The 20,821-nt window shown below is 39.7% G+C and overlaps 2 long non-coding RNA genes across 2 annotated transcripts in view; both read right to left on the bottom strand.

The window, feature by feature from the left end:
• The window catches only part of LOC120410835, a 208,878-nt gene that overhangs the window by 61,683 nt on the left and 126,374 nt on the right, over nucleotides 1–20,821 (bottom strand). The window lies entirely within an intron of this gene.
• LOC120410836 lies at nucleotides 245–19,465 on the bottom strand. The gene is made up of 2 exons (XR_005603177.1): nucleotides 19,293–19,465; nucleotides 245–7,728 (listed from the first exon to the last, which is right to left on the bottom strand). It is a non-coding gene; the product is annotated as an uncharacterized LOC120410836 (long non-coding RNA).

The raw sequence follows: 20,821 nt of genomic DNA, 5'->3' as shown, positions 1-20,821 counted from the left end.
TTTCAGATAACAGTCTCAGTAATGACACCACAAGAAATGCACACGGGAAGCTCAAAACAGCTAAGCTCTACTTTGTGTACTATAATTTGTGAGACGTTGCACCTTCCCAAAGAGAAAGGAAGAACTTAGAGCTGTGGCCCCTTGTTTTCACTGCATAAATAGACAGCATCCTGGTTTTTTAGCAATTTGAAGCCTGAATTTCTAATCTGACCATTGAGTAAACAATTTTAATAATTTTTAAACATTTTCAGTTCATGACATTTATTTTTAGTTCATGACATTTAAAAGCATTATTTTTAAAAGCACATTTCAAACTCTCAAATTCCAGTTTTCTATTTGGCAATTAACTCTCTTAAGGTGCATCACTACCACTAGGTGCCTCCCACAACCCTTTAAGAACAATTTTATTTTTCGTCACTTGTGTAGTCATTCCCCTAACTTCCCTGTTTCACCTATCTGGCATTATCTATTCAAGTGAAACTACAACAGATGTCACAAAATATAGGCAATTGCCTCCTACGCGGTCTACAGGTACTGCTGCTTTTGCAGTATTAACTTTTGGGACTGGCACAGGGAAGAGGTTATGTTACTTCCACTTCTACCTTCTGCTTTCTCTCCCTACAGATGGTGGGTTTTATAAAATGAAAGTGATTGCAAGTCAAACTGTGTTCATCTGGGATGTGAAAGGCAAGCTGGGCTTCATTCATGGCAATCAAATATGTTCACAGGTCTTGCTCCCTTCTTCATCCTTTTAAGCTGATTACTTCCCTTCCCTTCCCTTCCCATAAATACCTCTTCAGTTCATTTAACTCCTCAGGCATTTCTTACTTGCTCTTGCCAGAACTTACATCAGGTACTGTAAATGTTCCTTTCTGCAATCTGCATTTTCCTTTTCTCCTGTAACATGGGCATGTGACATTTCTCTGCCTGGCTGTGCGGACTGAGGTTCTATGAAAAACAGAAATTTGTGGCTATCTATAAAGCCTGGGGGGTAAGTGGCTTATTTGTAAACACTCATTTACAGAAATCCATCCTTGGCTGGGAGTTTTTCTGAAAACATCCTCTCCAGACACTCTGTGAAACAGATCCTGAAGCGCTGTGAATTAGCAGCAATTGAGTTATGGAGCTGGGGCCACCTGAGGGCCTGTCTCTGCCTGACTTCTGCAGCAGCTAAAACTGACCCCAGCCCTCCTGAGGGCTCTGATCCTGCTCCTGACCTCCCCTCTACTTTTTGGCTCATGTTCTGAGAGCCTCCTGCTTCCTTTGGGCTGGCTTGGTGTTTGGAACAGCAGCTGCTGGCTGAACACCACCTCTTGCTGCCTTATTTACTTTTATGCTCTGAACTTGGCATGTGAGGGGTTTGGGGACTCTTAAGATGCCAGTTTCTACAGAAGGTATTTCTCCCACATGGATAGATCGAGGGCACAAACGTAGAAGCAGCTGGTTGGAATTTCTAACAATAAGTAATGGTTGTAATTGTTTGCCCCTCAAGTGTGAACCCAGGTCTCTGCTCTCAGCACAGGCAAGGGAAGAGGAATAAATTCCCATGATGGAGGTTATTTCACCCTTTACCACTCAAACCCAGCAGAGTACTGTGGGAATGTGACCTTGACCAGGTCCTGTTTTACACCCTTGACTTGAGGCAGCCTTTGCTGGATGCTTCTTGCCACTGCTTTCCAACTTAATTTCTCTGCTATCTCGTAACCTGCAAGGGTGCAACACATAAAGGATTTATCTGAATAAGGAAACAATTAATCCTGAAATTCATGATATCTGGATAAACCCTGCCTCAGATGTGCACAGCTGTAATTTGCTGTATTTCCATCCAACTCACAGCCCATTCCCAGGCAGGGATTCCTTCCCAAGCCTGCCTTGTTCCTACTGTAGGTCAGCAGTCTCCATGGAAACCCAAACTGAAAGCAGCACTTAAAATAGATTTTCTTATTAATAATTTCATTGGCATTCAAGAGAAACAAAGAGGCCCTTACTGAGGGTTATGTCAGGGCTCCTCTGACATAAGCTACCAGAAAGGCAGCTTTAATTAGCCATTTGCCCAGGCCAACACCTCCAATCTCTGGTTGGACTCAATTGCCTCCAATTGCTACCACAGCCCCTGACTCTCCTGGTCGCCTGTTGGTTCTCTGTGTGCCTCAGCCAGTAAGGAATTAAGTTTCAGTGCTCTAGGAGCCAAGCACCACAATAATAAGCATGACAGGAGTGTCTTGATGGATTACTGGATGACGAATGCAGTAAATCCCATCAAAAATTCATTCACTTCTCTTTAGCAACTGAAGACACCAGGAACTTTAAAGACAGAACAGTAATCTGTGCCCTAATCTGTGAGAAACGTTCTCTTGAGCACTTCTATGTGCAGTATTTACAGTGTTTACATGCTATTCATTATTATTATAAATACAAATAGTACTCTTGATGACAGCAAAAGTTTTGGTATTAACAGCAGTAAACTTTGGATCAGACCTTGACCCACACTAGTATGACCAGAAAAAGCCAATTTTCAATAAAGAAGGGAAAGAAAACACTTTCAAACAAGTCAACATAGCAGCCAGAAATGAAGAAGATAAAGGGCTTTTGTTTTTGTCTTTTCTATAAAGTATCTATTTTGAAACATCATAAAATTCAGAACAAATTTTTTTAAAAATCCTCACAATTTACCAGACATTATATTATTTAGTGTTCCTGGAAAAAGACAGTCCTGGTTTATGATCCAAATTACAGATAAGAAATGGCAGCAAAGCAAATAGAACAAGAAATGTTATTTTATATAAGGAAAGTGGCAGAAAGAGCATGTGTTTGTTATCTTGCTCAGAGCAGCCCAGTTCTCTGTCAGAAAAGGCAACATTTACGATCACCCTCATGAGGAAAAGTAGATAAAAGAGAAAAATAAGAAATGAAAGGTGGCTGGGGGGAAAGGAATACTTTTCCCTCCCTTCTATCTGGAAGGCCAGACTGAGGGAAGGGCCAGCACGTTTCATTTTCTGTAAGCACAGGTTTACTCAAGGAGCTGAGGAGGCTCTTTCCCTTCCCTCTCTCCCAAGGATTGCTGCCTGGAGAAGGGTGAATCCTTCGAGTCCTGTAATGCTGAAACAGGTACAGGCAATGCAAATCCACTATCCAGACTGGAGCAGTAGCACGTGAACCTGCTAATAAGCAGAGGGCAGTGCTAGATACAGGCGTGAGCACTATGCCAGTATTGGGGCTAGGATAGAACTGAATCCTTTGGATAAACTGAAAATTTGCCTATAACTTTGACTGAAAGCTTTGATTGCATGAAAAAGCTTGTATACCTATTGGTCTTGACCAGGGTACTCATCCTGTGTAAGTCACTCTACTCAGGCCAAAAGGTGCCCATCACTCATTTTGAGGTGAGACCAAACTGGTCGTGGACTCCAACTACAGGAAAACACCAGAGAGGCAAAAGTTGCCTTTTGTTCTCCTCTGGATAAATAAATTCTATGAGACAAATGGACTGTAACAACTTAAATGTTTAACATTGTTACACTGGTTCCCTTTTTTCGCTATTATATTTCTTCCTGATAAACCTGCAACATTTTTTTCCAACCTTCTAATTACTGCCAGCTACAACATAGTAGAAGTTTCCCTTAGAATTTACACCCTTAGGATATTTGTTGCTGATGGAACCTTTTTTCTTACAGTTAAGAAGAAGAATTAAAGCCTTACATCCAGCTGAACAGAAATGAGTCATATGCATTGCTGTCAGAGTCTGTCTTAGGAGTGATTGGTGGCTACCGTTCCTTTCCTTCTCATTCAGGCAGAAATCATTAGAAAAGATTTGATCAAGAAAGAGTAATGAACTTGATAGAAGCTGGCCAGACAAATGAGAAAATCGCTTGACTTCTGCTAAATACACTAGATTTTTTGAGTTAGGCCCTACATTTTTTATGGAGTTAATGTAACCTCAGCTGTCTATTTCAGTTGAACTCCTGTTTCCCAGCTATTAGTCAAATTCCAAGCCAGCTGCTCTTTAGAGATTTCTGTATGCACACAGGTATATATCAGTATGTCTATACACCTTAAACTTATGATCTGAAAATCTGAGCTGTTTTGGCTATCTTGTATTTTCATTACTTTTAATTTTCTTGTCTCATTTATCTTCCAGTTAAGCAAAGGACGGTGAAGCAGAAAAAACACAAGTTGCTATCAGGTTGTCGTAATTTGATTCGGACTGTTTACAGGACAGGAACTTTCAGGATTGAACGATTTTTCTCACAGAAAGGCTACAGACATTTTGAACACATGTAATCATTGACATTATTCAAAGATAAAAATATTGTAATTAATAGTATGCGACAAATAATAGAAACAAGTGAATACCATCCCATTTTAGTAGATAAGCCCTCCAATTTGAAGCCTAATGGAGTAAATTTGTTGAAAGACTTCCAATCATTTCAGTAGGATTTATGTCATGTCTTATTCTGGAACTGGCTGACACATTGACATTCATTAACTCCTTCAGAGTAACTACTGGTGTTCAGACTGTCTGCTGAAATCTTGTCACAAATGCTCACAGTTTGCCATTCCCACGTCATTTTTAGTGGTATGAGTCAGGTGGCAGTGATTAACCGCAAAAATATTGAAGTCTTACAAAAATGGAATGTTGCAATAGGTTATACATAGTGCCAGCTAGAAAACATTTAGTCACTTGTTGGGTCTGTTTCCTCATTTGATAGAACTCATGATGAACTAGAAATGTGTGCATCAAAATTGGCTTCTGGCAAAAAGAAAGCAGTACTGGAATAAATCACCCCCACGCTTTCATGCCTACTTTTTGTGTTTAGCAAACACTCAGACGTTCTTGGGGAACCAACACAGGTACAGACCCTCTTCAATCAGAAAGTTTGCTGCTGAATTCAAGTAAATAATGTGCTACTCTTCTGTTCAAATTGTTCATCTTGGGATATATTTGTGGTTCACTGGTTACCAGCAAGGAGTCCTGAGCAAAACATTACTGTTTAAGACAGCAGTTTACAGTACATGCCATTTCACTTCAATAAAGAAAAAATACAAGGTCTTTCTACAGAAATGTAATTTCAGAATGGAAATGTAAGAGGAAGAAAAATATTTGTGGAAATCAAAAACAGATACTGTGTCTTCAGAGTATTTCTATCCCATATATGAAAAGAATTCCATTCTCTATCTCAATACTGTCTTTTCACATCTCCTGGTGTGAATCTTATTCCAAATCTGTGCCACACTGATCCATCATCTCCCTAATGAATACATAAGGGACATTTCCAGGAGAAATGGAAACAGTGAGGTGAAAAAACTAATGTTTTGTAGCCAGGTATGTCTCTGAAGTGCAACCTCTCCCTCGTACTGCATTCCATGATGAAGAAAATTGTGTTTCAGGGAAAATGCCCTAACTTAAAACAAAACAACACACGGTACACAGCAGTCCAGTATTAGAGTAGCAGTGGAGATTTTTCAACCCATTAAAGAAGTCCTTGATTTCCATCTCTGTTATAAACTAAAGAAGTGGGAAAAGAAGTAAATGCTCTATGTTACCCTGCAAACACAAGTGTACCAAGATGCAACCTAGACTTAAAAAAGCCAAGTGAAGGTGCCCCATCGATCCTACAAAACTCTTTTAGAGGAAAAGCAGAACTCTGCAAACAGCCAAATGTTAAAAGAACAATCTAAAACCTGTTATCGAGGCAAAGAACAAGCAGATCTCACATCCCCGACAGTTTGGCTCGATGCCCTTCTCCCAGGCAGGCAGCACCACGGCGAGCTGTAGCTGTGCTGGCTTTGGCTCTTTCAGCTGCTCCAAGCAGTGCAGTGGGTGGAGCACAGGACCCAGCCTGGTCTGCTCTGGAGCACTGAAAGCTGCTCAGTGCTGGGCATGAAGAGCTCATGCCTTTAAATGAGACATGAATGGGGGACAGTGTCGGCTGGTGGCACTGGACAGACTCAGGAGCACAGGAGCTGTCACACACCACAGGCAGAGCATTTCCTTTCTGGCCTGATTATTTTCCTGCAGGTACTTCCCATTTCAGAACAATATGTGAGCAAAGAATCATTCTTCATTTGCACAAGGATAAAAGGCATTGGATTACTTTCTCTGTGCACTAATGGGACCCTATTCCATAAACACCATGAGTACTTTTGTGGTTTTTGCTTAACCTGAATTCAAGCCTAACCTACGCAGACTTTTATAATATGCTGCTGAGTACTTAAGCTGTATGTTTAAGTAGCCTGCTTCCATTTTTTTCATGCCATTGCACTAAGCACCACAAGGTCTAAAGGATTTGAACGGCTAAATCCTGCTTTCATAAGTGACTGGGCAGCTGGAAGGGCAAGTAGTAAAAGGCATTGAACAGGCCTTAAAGTCTAAACCATGTAGGCACAGACATTAAAACATCTTTAACTCCTCAAATGTGAATGGAGACCCAGAAAAATATTCAAATAGCAGTTATGTCCAATTACTTTCAAAAATGTTTTTGAAGATACAGCTATGTGGGTTCAGTCCCATGTCACTGGTGATGTGACTTAGACTCCCAAATCAGCTAGAAGCTTTCAAAAACACAATTTACAATAATATTGGGAGGGACACTTCTAACGTAGCAGTTATTACTTATTTAAACTTTTAATGTGTTATGTCTTTACACAGTTGCAGACAGCTATTTCTTGGCAACAATGGACTTCTCTTTACCAGAGATTTCAGTGCAATACTTCTTTAGTATTTGAATTTTAGTCTCTGAAACAATAATGGTCTAAATTATTTCAGTATTCTCTTTGCATCCCTGCGGAAGGAAAAGAAATCTCACTCAAGTCAAAATGTTTTTATTGTCCATTGATCTATATAATCAAAACCTACAGCAACTAATTTCCCAAATTAAACTAATAAATTAAGATTGCTTCACTAGGAACCTGACTAAGGCGAAAAACAGGCACTAAGGGAAAGAGATTTACTGAGATGAAAGAAATCTCCATTTTAGCTGCACTTTCATAGCTCCTTTGGTCAGGATTAGCTGACAGTTATGAGAGTCCAGGATGAAGATACATAATGTTTAGAAATGGCACCCAAGCTATTATTCCAGAGAACAGCAGAGTGCGTTATTAATCTTGGGTTCTTAGACCAACTAAATTGCTGTCAGTAAATCAGTAATTATTTATGGAGCTTCTTTACAGTGAGTAATTAAAGGACTGAAATTATTTATCTCATAGTTGCTCTGCAGAGTAAATTCAAGAATTACTTTTTGCTAGTGTGTAGTGTATGAGGGCGCACTTGCTTGGGGAACTTCTGTTGTCACATCGTGCACAATGGTACCTTGTATTCTTGTGTTCAGCACAGCATTTTGAGTGAGTGTCAACCAGACCCTGTTCATGTGAATTCAGCTCCTCTTTGCATGAACTCAGTGGAACTGATACATACAGAAACCTGGGGGTCCCACCAAGAAATCTTGTGCACAACAAAATCTGGTTTACAGCTTTCCCTGTTCAGCCATCATCACCCACGTCTGTGCTTGCAACATGTCCAGGGCTGGAGCCAGTTCCTAGTGAGATGGGTGGATTTTCCATCTCTATTTACTTACCCCTAGCAGCAGCCAGAACAAAATTGAAGAATCTGTTAATTTGACAAACTTGCCACATACAGGATTAAATCCATAGCTCTTGAACAGTGTGAAGAATGAATTGTCCATGCTGCCCACAGGTTCCCAGGTTACCGATCCCCTGCAAGTCAGAGAACTAAAAATAATGTGAAATTCAGCAGGGTTCAATACCTCTACTTTTAAAGTTACAGCATTAAAAGCAACTTCTACATTTGAGCAGATATATTTAATAAGGAAAACTCCAGACTGCCAAAGGCTGAAGGGGATAAAAAAATGGAATTCTGGGGGGCAGATGAATTAAAAAGACTGTATCAAGAACCTGTAATTAGAATCTGCAACAATTCAGACAGTAAAGATGACCTTTTTTTGCAATATCAATATTGTTGCTGTTTCATAGGAAATAAAATCATATCAGAGCTGCCCTTGCTGAAGGAGGTCTAAACTGGTGTGCTGTTATTGTTCACATACCTGGATACCCTCAGACCCAGGACAGGGAGAACAGCATTGTTGTGCTACAGGTGTGTGCAATAGAAGTATTGGCCTGATCCTATTTTTGTGCTTTTTAAAAAAAAAAAAAAATTTTCTAATTACAAAAGAACAGTCTGGAGACTGTATAGACATGAAGTAAATCAAAATCCATAGTGAAACTAATGGAATGTCTGGAATAATATCTAAATTACCAGTAGGAAAGACTGTTCAAGTACAGTGAACTCCTAAGAGTTTCTCTGCAGAAAGCAGAACATACTGGAGGCTTTGAAGATATGGACAAGCACCTTAGAACAGTCTCTCTAAAACCCCTGCAAGCTTTAAGTTAAAGAGACTCCCTGTTGTCCTTCTTTTCAGACATACAGTTTACTGCAGTGAAAAGAGGCCAGGAACTCCTGAGGAGAGCTTGCCAGGACCCGGAATTGCTGCAGGAACTGACTCCTGCCATTTGCTTGGATTTTGCTGCTCATTGAGAAGAAAGTATTAGAAGGCATTAGTTCTGCCCTGCAGTCATGAAAGCTGTTTTGCAGCCAGGATTTAGGAAACCAGCAGCATCTTGCAGAAGCCAAGCTGGCATAGCTCTTGGGAAGTCTTCCTAAAGGCCATTACATGGATGGGGAGGGAGGGACAAAATCATCTGGATCTGATTAAAGATTTTAGATGTGCCATAATTGAATAAACCTGACAGAACGCAGCACGTGAACAGTTCTGCTCTGTGCAAAATCCTCCGTGTGCCTGTTAAACATTTAAATACTGTGTACTTTTCATTTACATTTAAATTAAACTGGAGTCATTCAGTTCTCAGGCAAACACCCATGGAAGTTGTTGAAAGAGTGCAGCACTTTCAAGTGGAAGGCAATCATAGCATCACCTTGCACAAGTACTCCATGTTCCTGGGAACGGCAGCCGACTGTGATTTCTTCAGAGCTCTAATTGGTGTGCCCTTGCCTCTATTATTTCATTTTGCTCAGCATGAGCATAACCAGATGCTGGGTTTTCAGAACAGAAAAAAGCGATGCTTTAGATGTGTGAAAGTGAAGGGTTGGAAACATGATAAAACCAGTTCCCCCAGGAACTGGAGAGAGATCAGATGAGAGAGACTAAAGGAAAGCTAAACGATACATGTGAAACTATTGTCGTTGAGGCAGCATACAAACCTCGGGAACTGGAGTACACCTCAGTCCGAACTGACTTGAATTGACAATTCATTACAAACTGGGAACTCAAATGGGGCTAAAAATGGGATTAAAAAATCACTTCAGTTGTGTTCAAGGCAGGAAGGTCCATTTCCACATAAAAAGAAGCTTCCAAATGGCTCCACATTGAGAATAAAGTGAGGAACCAGTGAGGTGTCACACAGGTAGGTTTGCAAACACCACCAAAATGGAACCTACTCACAGAAATATGTTTGGGGCTAACAGGAGGTAAAGCAGGAATTGAACCCCCTTGAATTGATCTACTGTTGGCTATACCCTACTATGAAGAGCAACACATCCATGTTTCCAAGAGAGGTAATCTCAGTTACCTACAAGTGTGGTCCCTGAGCTCTCAGGATGCCATCAACCAGGACCATGGACTGCTGGACACTTCCTACTTAACCTTTTATTTCTATGCTGCCATGTGCATTCACTGCGTGGTTTCGGCAGCTCAAGGAAACACAGAACGTTCAAAGTAGGTAGATAACATCCACGTCTATCTGCAATTCAGAGCAGGAGCTGCAGCCCGAGGGCTGTGTGGCCTGGAGGGACATGTTGCTCTCTGACCCTGAACAAATCTCTTGTCTTTCAGCTACCAGGAAGCAAGAGAAATCTGTGGACACGTTTAGCAGCCAGTCCACATTCTGCATATATTCACCTTCAGGGCTGCGGCTAAATCCAGGGTCATAGTTAAATTCAGATGGCACAGCAAGAGGAAAACGAGAAAATGTGTATAATTACCAGCTATTTTAATGAGCATTTCTGGCCATAAATCTAATCAAAAGAATTATAAATACTGGGGAATATGCATAGCAGAAAAAAGAATGATTAAATGTAAATGGTGCCAAAATCCTACCTGCTGCTGAGAGCAAAGAGCTGCAGACAAACCAGCTGCTGTGATCCCTGGGCCTGCTTTTATCTTATAACTCAAGGTCTTAGATGCACTGAAGCATCTCATGTTGGCTCAGGCTATGCAGTTAACTAATTTAACTGACATTTTATCCTAATTTCTTTGGTACAAGATCAGCCCCTTTTGTTCCTCTGTGCCATCTGCGAGTACAAAACATTATCTTGTCTTAATTTAAATTATTATAACTAGCCCATTCCAGGTATAAATTCTGGCAAGATTTCAGACCTTTGCAGAAGGCCAGTACTACACTTGTGGCCAAGTTAATCCCCACTTAAACTTTGTGAAGTTCTGAATTTGATTTAACTGAGGCACAGAATCTGTTACAGCTTCTGTTCGAAGTAGATTGCATGGGATTCTGTGCTGCTGCTGCGGCTTCAATGAACTCTTCTCTCCTGCCTGTGGACCTGTCCATAGCTAAACATCCATTCTTGAACAGAAATCTAGAGGTTTTATGAAAATTCTTATTCACGTCACATAAGGCAGAAAGATCCAAGCAAGAAATAAAATCTGGTGGTAGATGACTTGCAACGTGCTTGATTAGATAAATTGCTTGAACTACTATGATTACCAAATAAACCCATGCACAATTCCAAGTTTACTTTCAGACAAACAGCCAAGGGCTATCTATAACCAACATCCTGAGTTATTCAGCAAGTTCCAAACTGATCTGTTCAGCACTTTCTACAAAGAACATTATCGTGTTCTTTTCTAAGCCATATTCTTTAGTTTTCAGTCCTAAAGCTATTTTCCTTCCAAATATAATTGTCTCTGTTATAAGGGTTCCCCTCTGTCTCTCCATCTGTAATTATAGTGTAATAAAATGTATTTTATTTGATCAAGAAACACACTTTTCTGTGTACTTGCAAACAGGGAAGGAATGTTATTCCCAGCTGCATTACATCCAAAAACAAAAAACATCAAAAAAAGCAAAGCATCAAACCCTTACATTTTGTGTCTGATTTTTTTATAAGCTAAATCTACACATTTCTTAGTTTAAAATTGTAGCTATTTGCATGTGTAGGTACCTATGCAACCAAGCGCACATTTTAACCTAAATAATCAGGAAGTGGTCACAAGTCAGCAAAGCATTTTTAAATAGAGAACAAAAGCACTTTGACAGAGGAGAGGCAAAGGATCCAGGGAAATGCATAGGACGGAGGAGACGCAGAGCTGGATGTGGTATGAAGGAAGGAAGGGCCTTACTACAATCTTGGACAAATATTTGGCAACAAACCCAATACTCTGCAAGCCCATACAGCGAGCAAAAGCACGATACTAAACGCTCAGCGCTGTATTATGATTAAAGAAACAAAATTGTATTTCTACAAGCTGCTTGACAAGGTAAAAAGAAGTTTGTCATCTCAAAAATATGAACTTACCCCAAGACAAATCAGCTGAGGAAAAAGAGCAACCAAAATCAATTTTCTGATGGACAGAAAGACAATGTGTTTATGATCTGGCAATTTTGTTCTCCCACCGTAAATTATCCATAATCCTCCCCCCACCTTTCAAGATCAACGGAAGCTTTTTATTTTACAGAGATTTGTTTTTATACTCAGTCTCCTGTCAAGAGAGGCACCTCTAGCTCTGACAAACATCTCCAGGCCTCCCTAATCAGTGATTTTGTTTTCTTTACAGCAAATTTAATACAAAGGTTGTAGGGACAGTCATGGAGACTGATGACCCCCATTTAATGACAAATAGGAACAACACTGGGCGTCTCAGCAGAGGCTGCTCCTCGCTGATTAAACAACATGCTCCAAGCCCAGCTGAGACGGCTCATTTGTGAGAGTGAGATGGGAATTCAGCTTTCATGTCCAGTTAGTCTTTGGTGTGTCTACCGAGCCTCAAAGCACAGGCTCCAATTAGTGACATCAATCATCTACGCCAAAACTATTATCTCACAACGACCCCCTCATTTTTGATCAACCACGGAACAGTCCTAGCTAGGAGCAAATAGATTGTCCTTTTCACATTTGGAGTATGACTTCAAAATAATATTTGTTGTAGGCAAGAAATATTTTTGACAGATATATTTGATAAATGGTCTGAGGGAAAAAAAAAGGTTGAAATATTAAGAAAAGTGCTGGACGTATTAATTAAAATGGGCTTTGATTAATATAACCATTACCTATGAAACAAGTGTGTGTAATGAGGAAAGATAAAAATAGAGTGAACACCATATGATAAAGCTGAAAGACTGCTGTAATGATGGGCTAGAACCCCTACAGGTAGCTGAGCCCAAAGAACTGGATGTCTTTTGTTTATCAACATGCTTTTGAACAATTTTAGAAAGAACAGAACTGAAGATTAAACAAAAAAAAATTTGTGCGTATTCCTCAATGTTTTTTAAAAGCTTGGAACACAGGCATGAGTTTGTTACTGCAAATTTGTGCCATCATTTCTTTGTAGGCCAGCCAGGAGAAACACTTCGTGATGTGGACTTACAGTAAAAAGCCTGAGTGTGTACTACCAAAAACCCAAGAAACCTGAAATCACAACTGTGCAGGTTATCTAAAGAAACAAGAACAGTGTGTTTCTGGAAACAATGGGGAGTATTCTCTCCTGATTTTCTAGTGTATTCCAAAATGTTCCTCTGAACTCTTTAATTTTGAGACACCAAGCCTCTCCCCCTTCCCCACTTCCACTCACCTGCAGGGACATGTCTGCCAGCACATTTGTCTCAGGGAGAAAGCTTCCCTGCTCATGAAGGATTTAGCATCTCTTCTTTGTTTTTCTACTAAAACCAAAATGCCCCATCTCCTGGGTTCTCATTGATCTTATTTTTGAAATAATGCATTCACACATTAAATACTTTGAAATAATCTAAATGCAGACCCCTTTGGCTTTCTTGTTCTACTTTTTTAATAACTACAAATATTAATAGGTGCACTTTAATCTCTCTCATGAGCTCCTAGAGCATGAAACAGAACTCTACCAGAATTCCCTGAGACAGTTGTTAGGCCTCAAAAATGGAAACCTTGCTGGATCTTGGCTGAAAGTCTGGCATTATTCTGCTACATGATGCTGTGGGGAATGCCAGATGATGTTCCTCCTGCCTACTCAGTCTTAACCTTCAGGTCTCCTGCACAGCACTGAATCTGTGCTCTTCCCTTAACAGCAGAAGGGCTCATAATCATGTTAGAAAGTGAGGGCTGAGAAAGCCCATTTTAAAGCACAAACCACCACTCACTGCTGCAAATCATCTCTTGGTAACTAATGCAAATGAGTCCCCAAAGATGTATTTACTGAACCAGACAGCTGTACAGGAAAAGAAATAGCAGCTTACAGCTTCTGCCCGTAGGTGACGGTAAAAATGAGTTGCTTTTCATAATTATAGCAGTGCAGATTTAAAAGAGAGGAGAAGAAAAAATTTCTTTGCTAAGGTTTAAAACCAGTGACTCTGTCCCATCATGACACTTGGCAATAGGCTGGACTAACCAGAAGTGTTACCTAATTAATCTGTGATGCCAATCTGTACCGATGGCATTTCTTAAAACAGAGAGGGTTATCAAAATGTAGTTCTGCAAATCAGTGTATTTAAAAAATGGCAAAATAAAGTCACTGATTAAACATAAAGTGATTAGGCCTGTGCCTGCACACAGCGTTCCTGCAGCAGGAATGGCTTACAGACACTGTGGTGCATTGCAGCCTCGTGTTTTGAGACAGTGCAGCTCAAAGCAAACTCTGCTTGAGGCCTTTTCCATCCCCAAAACGAAGTGCAAGGAGGCACACGGGGAAGGAGCCTTTGCTCTCTGTGCATCCATCTCTGCTTGCTCTGTGTCAGATCACTCGAGCCCAGTGGACTGAACTCTCTGTGTGTCACTTGGGCTGCTGCAGCTCCACTGCCTGCCACAGAGAAGATGCAGCTGTTCACCCTTTTACAGGGACTAAGTTTCCAAAGGTGGAAAAGTTGTGTTTTGCTGGAAATAAACTTGACAACGTTAATCTTAGTAAAATGCATAAGGGCTGAATAATAAAGAATTGCATATGTCATTGTTTTATCACCAATATAATGATCATAAATTATTTTCATTTATCTTTTAAAAGTGCTTTTCAGCTTCTTGGCCTCCAAAGTGTTCTATAATCACTGATTGTGATTCTGAATTTAAGAAGCATTTAAACTAATGTGCAGCTTTTGGCACATTTAAGCTCACCTGGAATGGGCACAGACATTTTGCACATGGTTAATTTGCACTGAGGCTGATGCCTTGCTGGATTAGGCTGAAAACCTTCAGTGCCTGAGATCATTTGACTGCTGCTAAATGCTGAACAGGATAAAGAGGCTGTGGAAAAAGAATGGAAATGGGATGATGCACAGGACTGGCTAATGCTCTGTATTTCTCAACTAAGGTTTTGCTGGATTTTTCCTTACGAGCTTTCTACACAAACTCTCACATCTCTGAGCCTATTCTTTGCAGGAACCTGGCAGGATGAGCAATGCAAGGCCTTTAAGATGTCTGTGTCAAACAGTGCAGAAAGCTTCCAGACTCACACAGTTTAGAAGAACAAATAAACCACCTACCCAATACACAATAGCTCCACTAACTTGGAGAGCGAATTGCAAAAACAATTATTTGATATAAATATTTAATATCCTTAATGCTTCCAACACTTCCAACATGTCCAACATTCACTCATTCTTTTTTTTTCTCTTCAACTCTTGGCTTCTGCAAATGCTAAAAACCAGCTGTGGATCATGATTACATCAAATTATTTTACTGAGTAAACACTGGGTCAATCCATTTTCCAAACATGTCAACAGAAATTTTTCACATTTCTTTTATAGAGTACAAGGCTGATTCTAAAGCAATTATAGTCATGACAACCATGGTCCAAATGTATGTCATATTTTTCTTTACATTTTTAGCATTAGTTTGACTGAAAAAGTCTGAAAAATCCCCAAGGCAACTTCAAATACTCCTCTTCTGACCTTATTTTGCCAAACTTCATTAAAACCAGAAAGCAAACTGTTACTTATTTCCATACTGGTTTTAGTTCCTGTCATGTACTAACTGACAGACAAAAGGAAGTTGATTCTTCAGGAGTCATAAATCTCAACTCCCTTCATCAATGAGTGCTTCAAAGTCTAGCAGCTGGTTTGAGAGCAGATTTAGGAGGAGTGATAAAGGTTTTGTGTCATTTACATTTTAATATCAGGTTTGTCCACTGAATTGTGGAGATCCATTCTCTGCACTACCTCTGTAACTGGTCTTCCTTTTCTTTTCCTCACTTGTTTCCATTCAAGTCCATTGCAATCCTCCTGACTTCACTAGCAGAAAAAGAATGGGCTTTTAATCTATAGGATGGTAAGTCTGTAAGTCCCTGTCTCTGAGCACAGCAGGTGGTAAATAATTTCTGAGTTCCTTGGTGAGAAATATTGCTCATAAAAACCAAGGTGGAAATCCTGAGGACACCTGAAGATGTTTTTCAATAGGAGGATTTTGCTGGTGGACGTCTCTAAGACAGATGTCCAAATTTGGTGCTCTGAGCCATACAGATGGCAGAGCCTGCAGGTGCAAGGAATTGTTTCTTTACTAATGCATGTCTGGATGTAGAATTGTGCCTTTATCTATAATCTAAGTAATGTCTTCTGAAAACACACTGAGGAAACCAGATCTACTTACTGTAGGAGTAATTGGTATGCATTATAAAGAAAAAAAAGAACAAAACCCATTTCAAATATAATTTCAACTATCTTCTAGCTCTTGCCTTAGGGAAAGAAAATTCTAAGACTTACTTGCAATCTCTTATTTTGAAGAACATTTCATTTTGGTTTCAAAATTATTGGCAGCCCATTTTAATCTGGTGGGCTCCCAGGTGTACTCCTAAAATAAGTTACATTAGAAACAGCCAGGAAACCGCATTTTGTATGTTCCAGTAGAGAGAAATGGATGGAAAATTTCCAGAGGCCTCATTTCTCACATTTTCATATTTGAAAATTCATAACTTTTTACAACTTTATAAGCATTTAATTTGGTTTTGACCATTGTTTAATAAGTTTAATTACTCTTTTCTATTATTTTCAGCCTTTTGTCCGTATCTTAAACTTCTGAAGTCCAATTTAATCCATTATAAACCCAGCTACCTTGGCATTTTAAGCTTTATGCTTTGTATGACAAAACCAGCAAAATGCCTGGGATAAGGATCATCTTTCTGTAATGGGTAGGAACTGGTCTCTCCTACACTAATCCTGGGAGAATAGGAGAATCTCTCAAACAATTCCCTTCTAAATTAGGTCTTCTAGCATACAAATCTTTATTTAAGAATATACAGTCAAATTTCTTACCTTTATCCATTGGGGGCTGAACTCTCTATTGTTTCTTTAGAGACCTTTAGGATATAGCTGTCTTTTATATAAAATCCCTTTCTCACTATGTTGGCCATTTAAGAGGATCAGGAAAAAGCAACAAATAATTTACTCCCACTTTAATGCTCCTTCAGATGGTCAGAAAAGAGTTTCAGTGCAAAATACAATGAGATATATTGCTAGTACCTGGTAGCATATCATGAAGGGAGACATATCTAAGATTAAAAATAATAATCATAAAAATCATCCATGGAAAAGAATCCATCTAAAGTTGTTATTCAGTGGCTGGCAGAGAAAATGCATTCTCTACCTGAGACTAGTAATGAGTCATCCAAGCAACTTGAAATGAAAAGCATATCGAAGGGATATTAAAAATAAAAGGATTTGGAATCCAAAAATAAATAAATATGATGATTTCAGGCAGGTAAATACTTCAGGAGATTACTGAAAAAGATGGGATTAATATCAATCTTATCTCCAAAGCAGAGGACTTAAAAGTACATCTAGCAATCTGCTGGTGCTATTGGTATAAAAATGCTTGCTAGATGGCAGACAGGGGATTCAAAAGAGACCTGTTTATTTCCCCCCTCCCCCTCACCCCAGATAAAGAAGGTCTGAAAATAAACAAGAATAACTCAGTGTGTGAAAACATGGACTGGCAGAAAGGTAAAAACAAAATAGAATTCAAGTCTCCGTGACAGATCTATCTGTATGCAGGCTTCATTTCACACACTTTCAGAAATTAAGATTAAGGTGTGGGATGCAGGGTCACAGCACTCTGGGTGCTTTGAAGCAATATATTGAATTACAGTGTAGCTCAGATTCCTCCAGAGACAAGAGATAAAGTCATCTTCAAAAACTAGAAAGGACATATGAGAAATGCAGGCTAAAGAAATCGTAAGATAACTAGGGAAAAAATGTAAAGGTAAAAAGAAGCAGCTGTTGGAGAATATTAATGTGTCCATTCTACCATCCCCAGGAGCCACAAGATCCTGACTCACTTCACCAGGGAGTTGGGGTATATCAGTCAATCCCAGAAACAAATCCAGACCCCCAACATCACAGGCTTCTATCCCACGGCTCTAGGTCCAGGACAATTCTTACACTGAAGAAAATTAGATACCCAATCATAGGAAAACTAATCAAGATAATGAGAATGACTGATAACTAAGAGAACAGAGCTGCCTTTCTGAGACTGCAGAAATCCAAGATCACTTCATGGGATTAAGGCCAAATTTGCAAACCTCTGGGTACCTAAAGGCGAACATTCCTGTCTCTCTGGGTTTGCAGGAGCTCGCAGGCAAGTCAGGCAGACAGAATGTCAGTCAGGGAGGAGTCAGAATCTGCTGGCACACTTCGGCACTTGGCAAAAGTCAGCGAGGTCTGTCCGAGCCTTCAGATGCTGACTGCTCTGCAAATCTGAGCCAAGCACTGCTTGCTAAGGCCGAGATGAGCCAGAATGACGGGAAAGCCAAACCCGCTACATCCTCCAGCCTTACACTGTTTGAATTTCACCCACAGAGCTGGATGCTTCATGTTATTTTGAGCGATGCCAGATCTAGAGCTGCTCTGTGTTGCAGCAGCAGCCTGAAATAATCCCCCAGTGCAGCTAAATCTGGTTCATTTTATAAAACTTGTGGCAGCAAAGTGAGTAGTGTGGTGTCCCTGAAAGGTTTTCAGTAATATAGACCAGTTCCACATCTAGAACAGCACATAAGCATTTGCAACAGGCAGGTGCAGTCTCAGTGGAGAAACAGGTAACAGCGACCTCAGTGCAACACAAAAACCATCTGTCCATTGTCCATATACTGTTACTATTCCACATGAATCTGTTTAAACACAGGTCTGTTATGTTGATTCCCTCCCAGACCTCCAGCCAAAATAATCAAAAATTGTGATTTTTGTGATTTGTCTTTTTACGAATTAGCTATACCCTTTGAGATGTTCTTACATGCAATAAGATCCTATCTGTACAGAACATATATATCACTCTATGACAGAGAGTGGTAATTTATTGCAAATTGGGAAAAAGGGTAGCTAACATCTTAAAATAACAATTTCTGCAGAAGGCCTTCTAATCAATGTCAAAATCCATGCACTTGAGGTATCCTTGAGGAATTTAATGTGCTTTTTGTACTAATGATATTTTTTTCTGTAAAGTTAATGTAATAATTTTCACATCATTTTAATGTGTTGGTACTGCTTATTAAAGCAAAGATTAAGTTGCCAGATGATAGCATGCTATTAAATATAAAAAAAAAAAAAAGAAGAAGAAGAAAAAAAGAAAAGAAATTAACTATTTGGACACTAACTAGGCATAATTAATGGCTATCTGAAGTGGATTTCCAAGGAATAGTACACAGCTTGTTGACAGCAGGACAAAAAATTCCATGAGAGCAAATATGCCAAATTGCATTTGAAGGTCTATAGAGATTTGTATGAAATATACATAAAAATCATGTAATGCATATCTGACCTTCCAACTCTTGTGGCTGCACCATGATCTATCTGTACATGATATCAAATGATATATCAACAAGTGCTAAAGGCTGCTAAGCAACAGGGAGAAGAAAAAAAGTACAGGTAATTTGCACTATCTGAGAAAAGAACAGGGTAACACTTTTTTAGAAGACTTCATGATGTGCTTGTTAAAAACCAGTGACACTACAGCAATGCCCAATGGGTGTGTTTTTCAGCTCTATATTTAGAGAAAAAAACTGTGATATGATCTGCAGCCAGAAGTAAATGTCGAGAGAACTCACTGGGGGCTGGTTGGATGGGGCAGTGCCAGTACTTACTGGAGAAAGGAAGGAAATGGGTCCTCCAATTCTGCCTAAGCCCAAAGCATCCGTGACTCCAAACCCGAGTGCTCCTCTGTTATTGCCAGTGCAGCAGACAAGTGTAGGCACAGAGATCATACAATCAGTCAGGGCTGATTTGCAGAGCAGCCAGGTGTTAATCACACCTTTAATACAAACACAAAAATCATACAAATCGCTACCGATTTCACAGCTCTTCCCCCAACCCCCCCACCCCCTCCCCGTATTGTAAAATATAGGTAAAAATTACCCCAGTGAAGGTTTCTGGGACCAGGTTACTGTCAGTAGCTAATAAAGAAAGCCAGGATTCAGGCCCTTGCTATCAAATGTACCAACAGAGAATTATTACATCTGCCAAGGTGACAGACAATTAGAAATGCTGGATGATTTTTTTTGCACATGGATGATTTTCTTGTAGAAATTCACTTAAGCAGAGCATTTCTTTATTTCAGGTTTTGATACTGGCTGTGTACACAAGGACAAAGAGCAGTGACAGGACACAGATAATGAGCCTGGATCTCAAGAGTGTGGGACATTAATGGAGGCAATTGTGCAAGATACTTGAAGTCGATGGCCTTATGCATCTGCTTGAGGATGAATGTATGGGCCTTGGGTCTGCATTTTATACCAGCTCCTCAGTTCTGGCAAAAATCATCTGCTCTTTAGTTGCAAAGCTCTGTATGAGCTTGCATGGCTGGAGCAACGAGCAGCACAGAAATTGTTATTGTGTCCAGGCTTTTCAGCTCTACTTTCATGGCATATGATTTTAATATTTCTCTTTAAATCCCTCTTATACTTTTTTTCTTTTTAAAGCACAATAATCCATCTCGTACCTATTCACCCTTCTGATTATTCTCCTTCTCAGGTATTTGTACATTTGTACTTTTGTGGGAATGCCACATGAAAGAATAAACTTAATAATACAGAACATTAATAAACACCCTTGCATGTCTGGCTCTTTCAACTTCTCTAATCCACACTTTGTTCCCTCTTTCAAGCAAGGTGCCACACAAGTCTCACTCAGCTAATCAGAGGATAAACTTAAAAGGAAGAGATGAATAAATCACATTAAACTGGGAAGCAGCCAACATATTTTCCAAAAACCAAAGGTGAAATCTCAGCCCCAATTGAAGCTCCTAGCAAAACTCTCCTTGATTTCAGGGGGATTAAACTCATCATGAATGTAAGGCCTTTGTGGCCTGTCACTTTTTGCCATACGGAATGAGACTTAAAGCTGTATGAAAAGAGAAAGCTCCAACACACACCCACAGAGACCTGTTTTCCCAGCAAATACAGTATTATGGCTGTTTCTCTAAGGATCCTTTGCTTTATTGGTGATTAGTTTTAAAATGTGCTTACAGAATTTGAAAATAGGAGTTCCTGATCTCCACTTCTCATTGCATTTAAGTTCTCTACAAAGTACTTTTAACTGTTTGCAAAAATGTTCGTTCCTAAAATGATACAGGAGAGGAAATAAAGGGATTGCTTCTGGGATAGCAAGGGATCTG

This window comes from Corvus cornix, chromosome 15 (genome assembly GCF_000738735.6).
Source record: "Corvus cornix cornix isolate S_Up_H32 chromosome 15, ASM73873v5, whole genome shotgun sequence".
Taxonomy (NCBI): domain Eukaryota; kingdom Metazoa; phylum Chordata; class Aves; order Passeriformes; family Corvidae; genus Corvus; species Corvus cornix.
The sequence above is the reverse complement of the archived record's forward strand: the minus strand, read 5'-3'. Positions and strand labels throughout refer to the sequence as shown.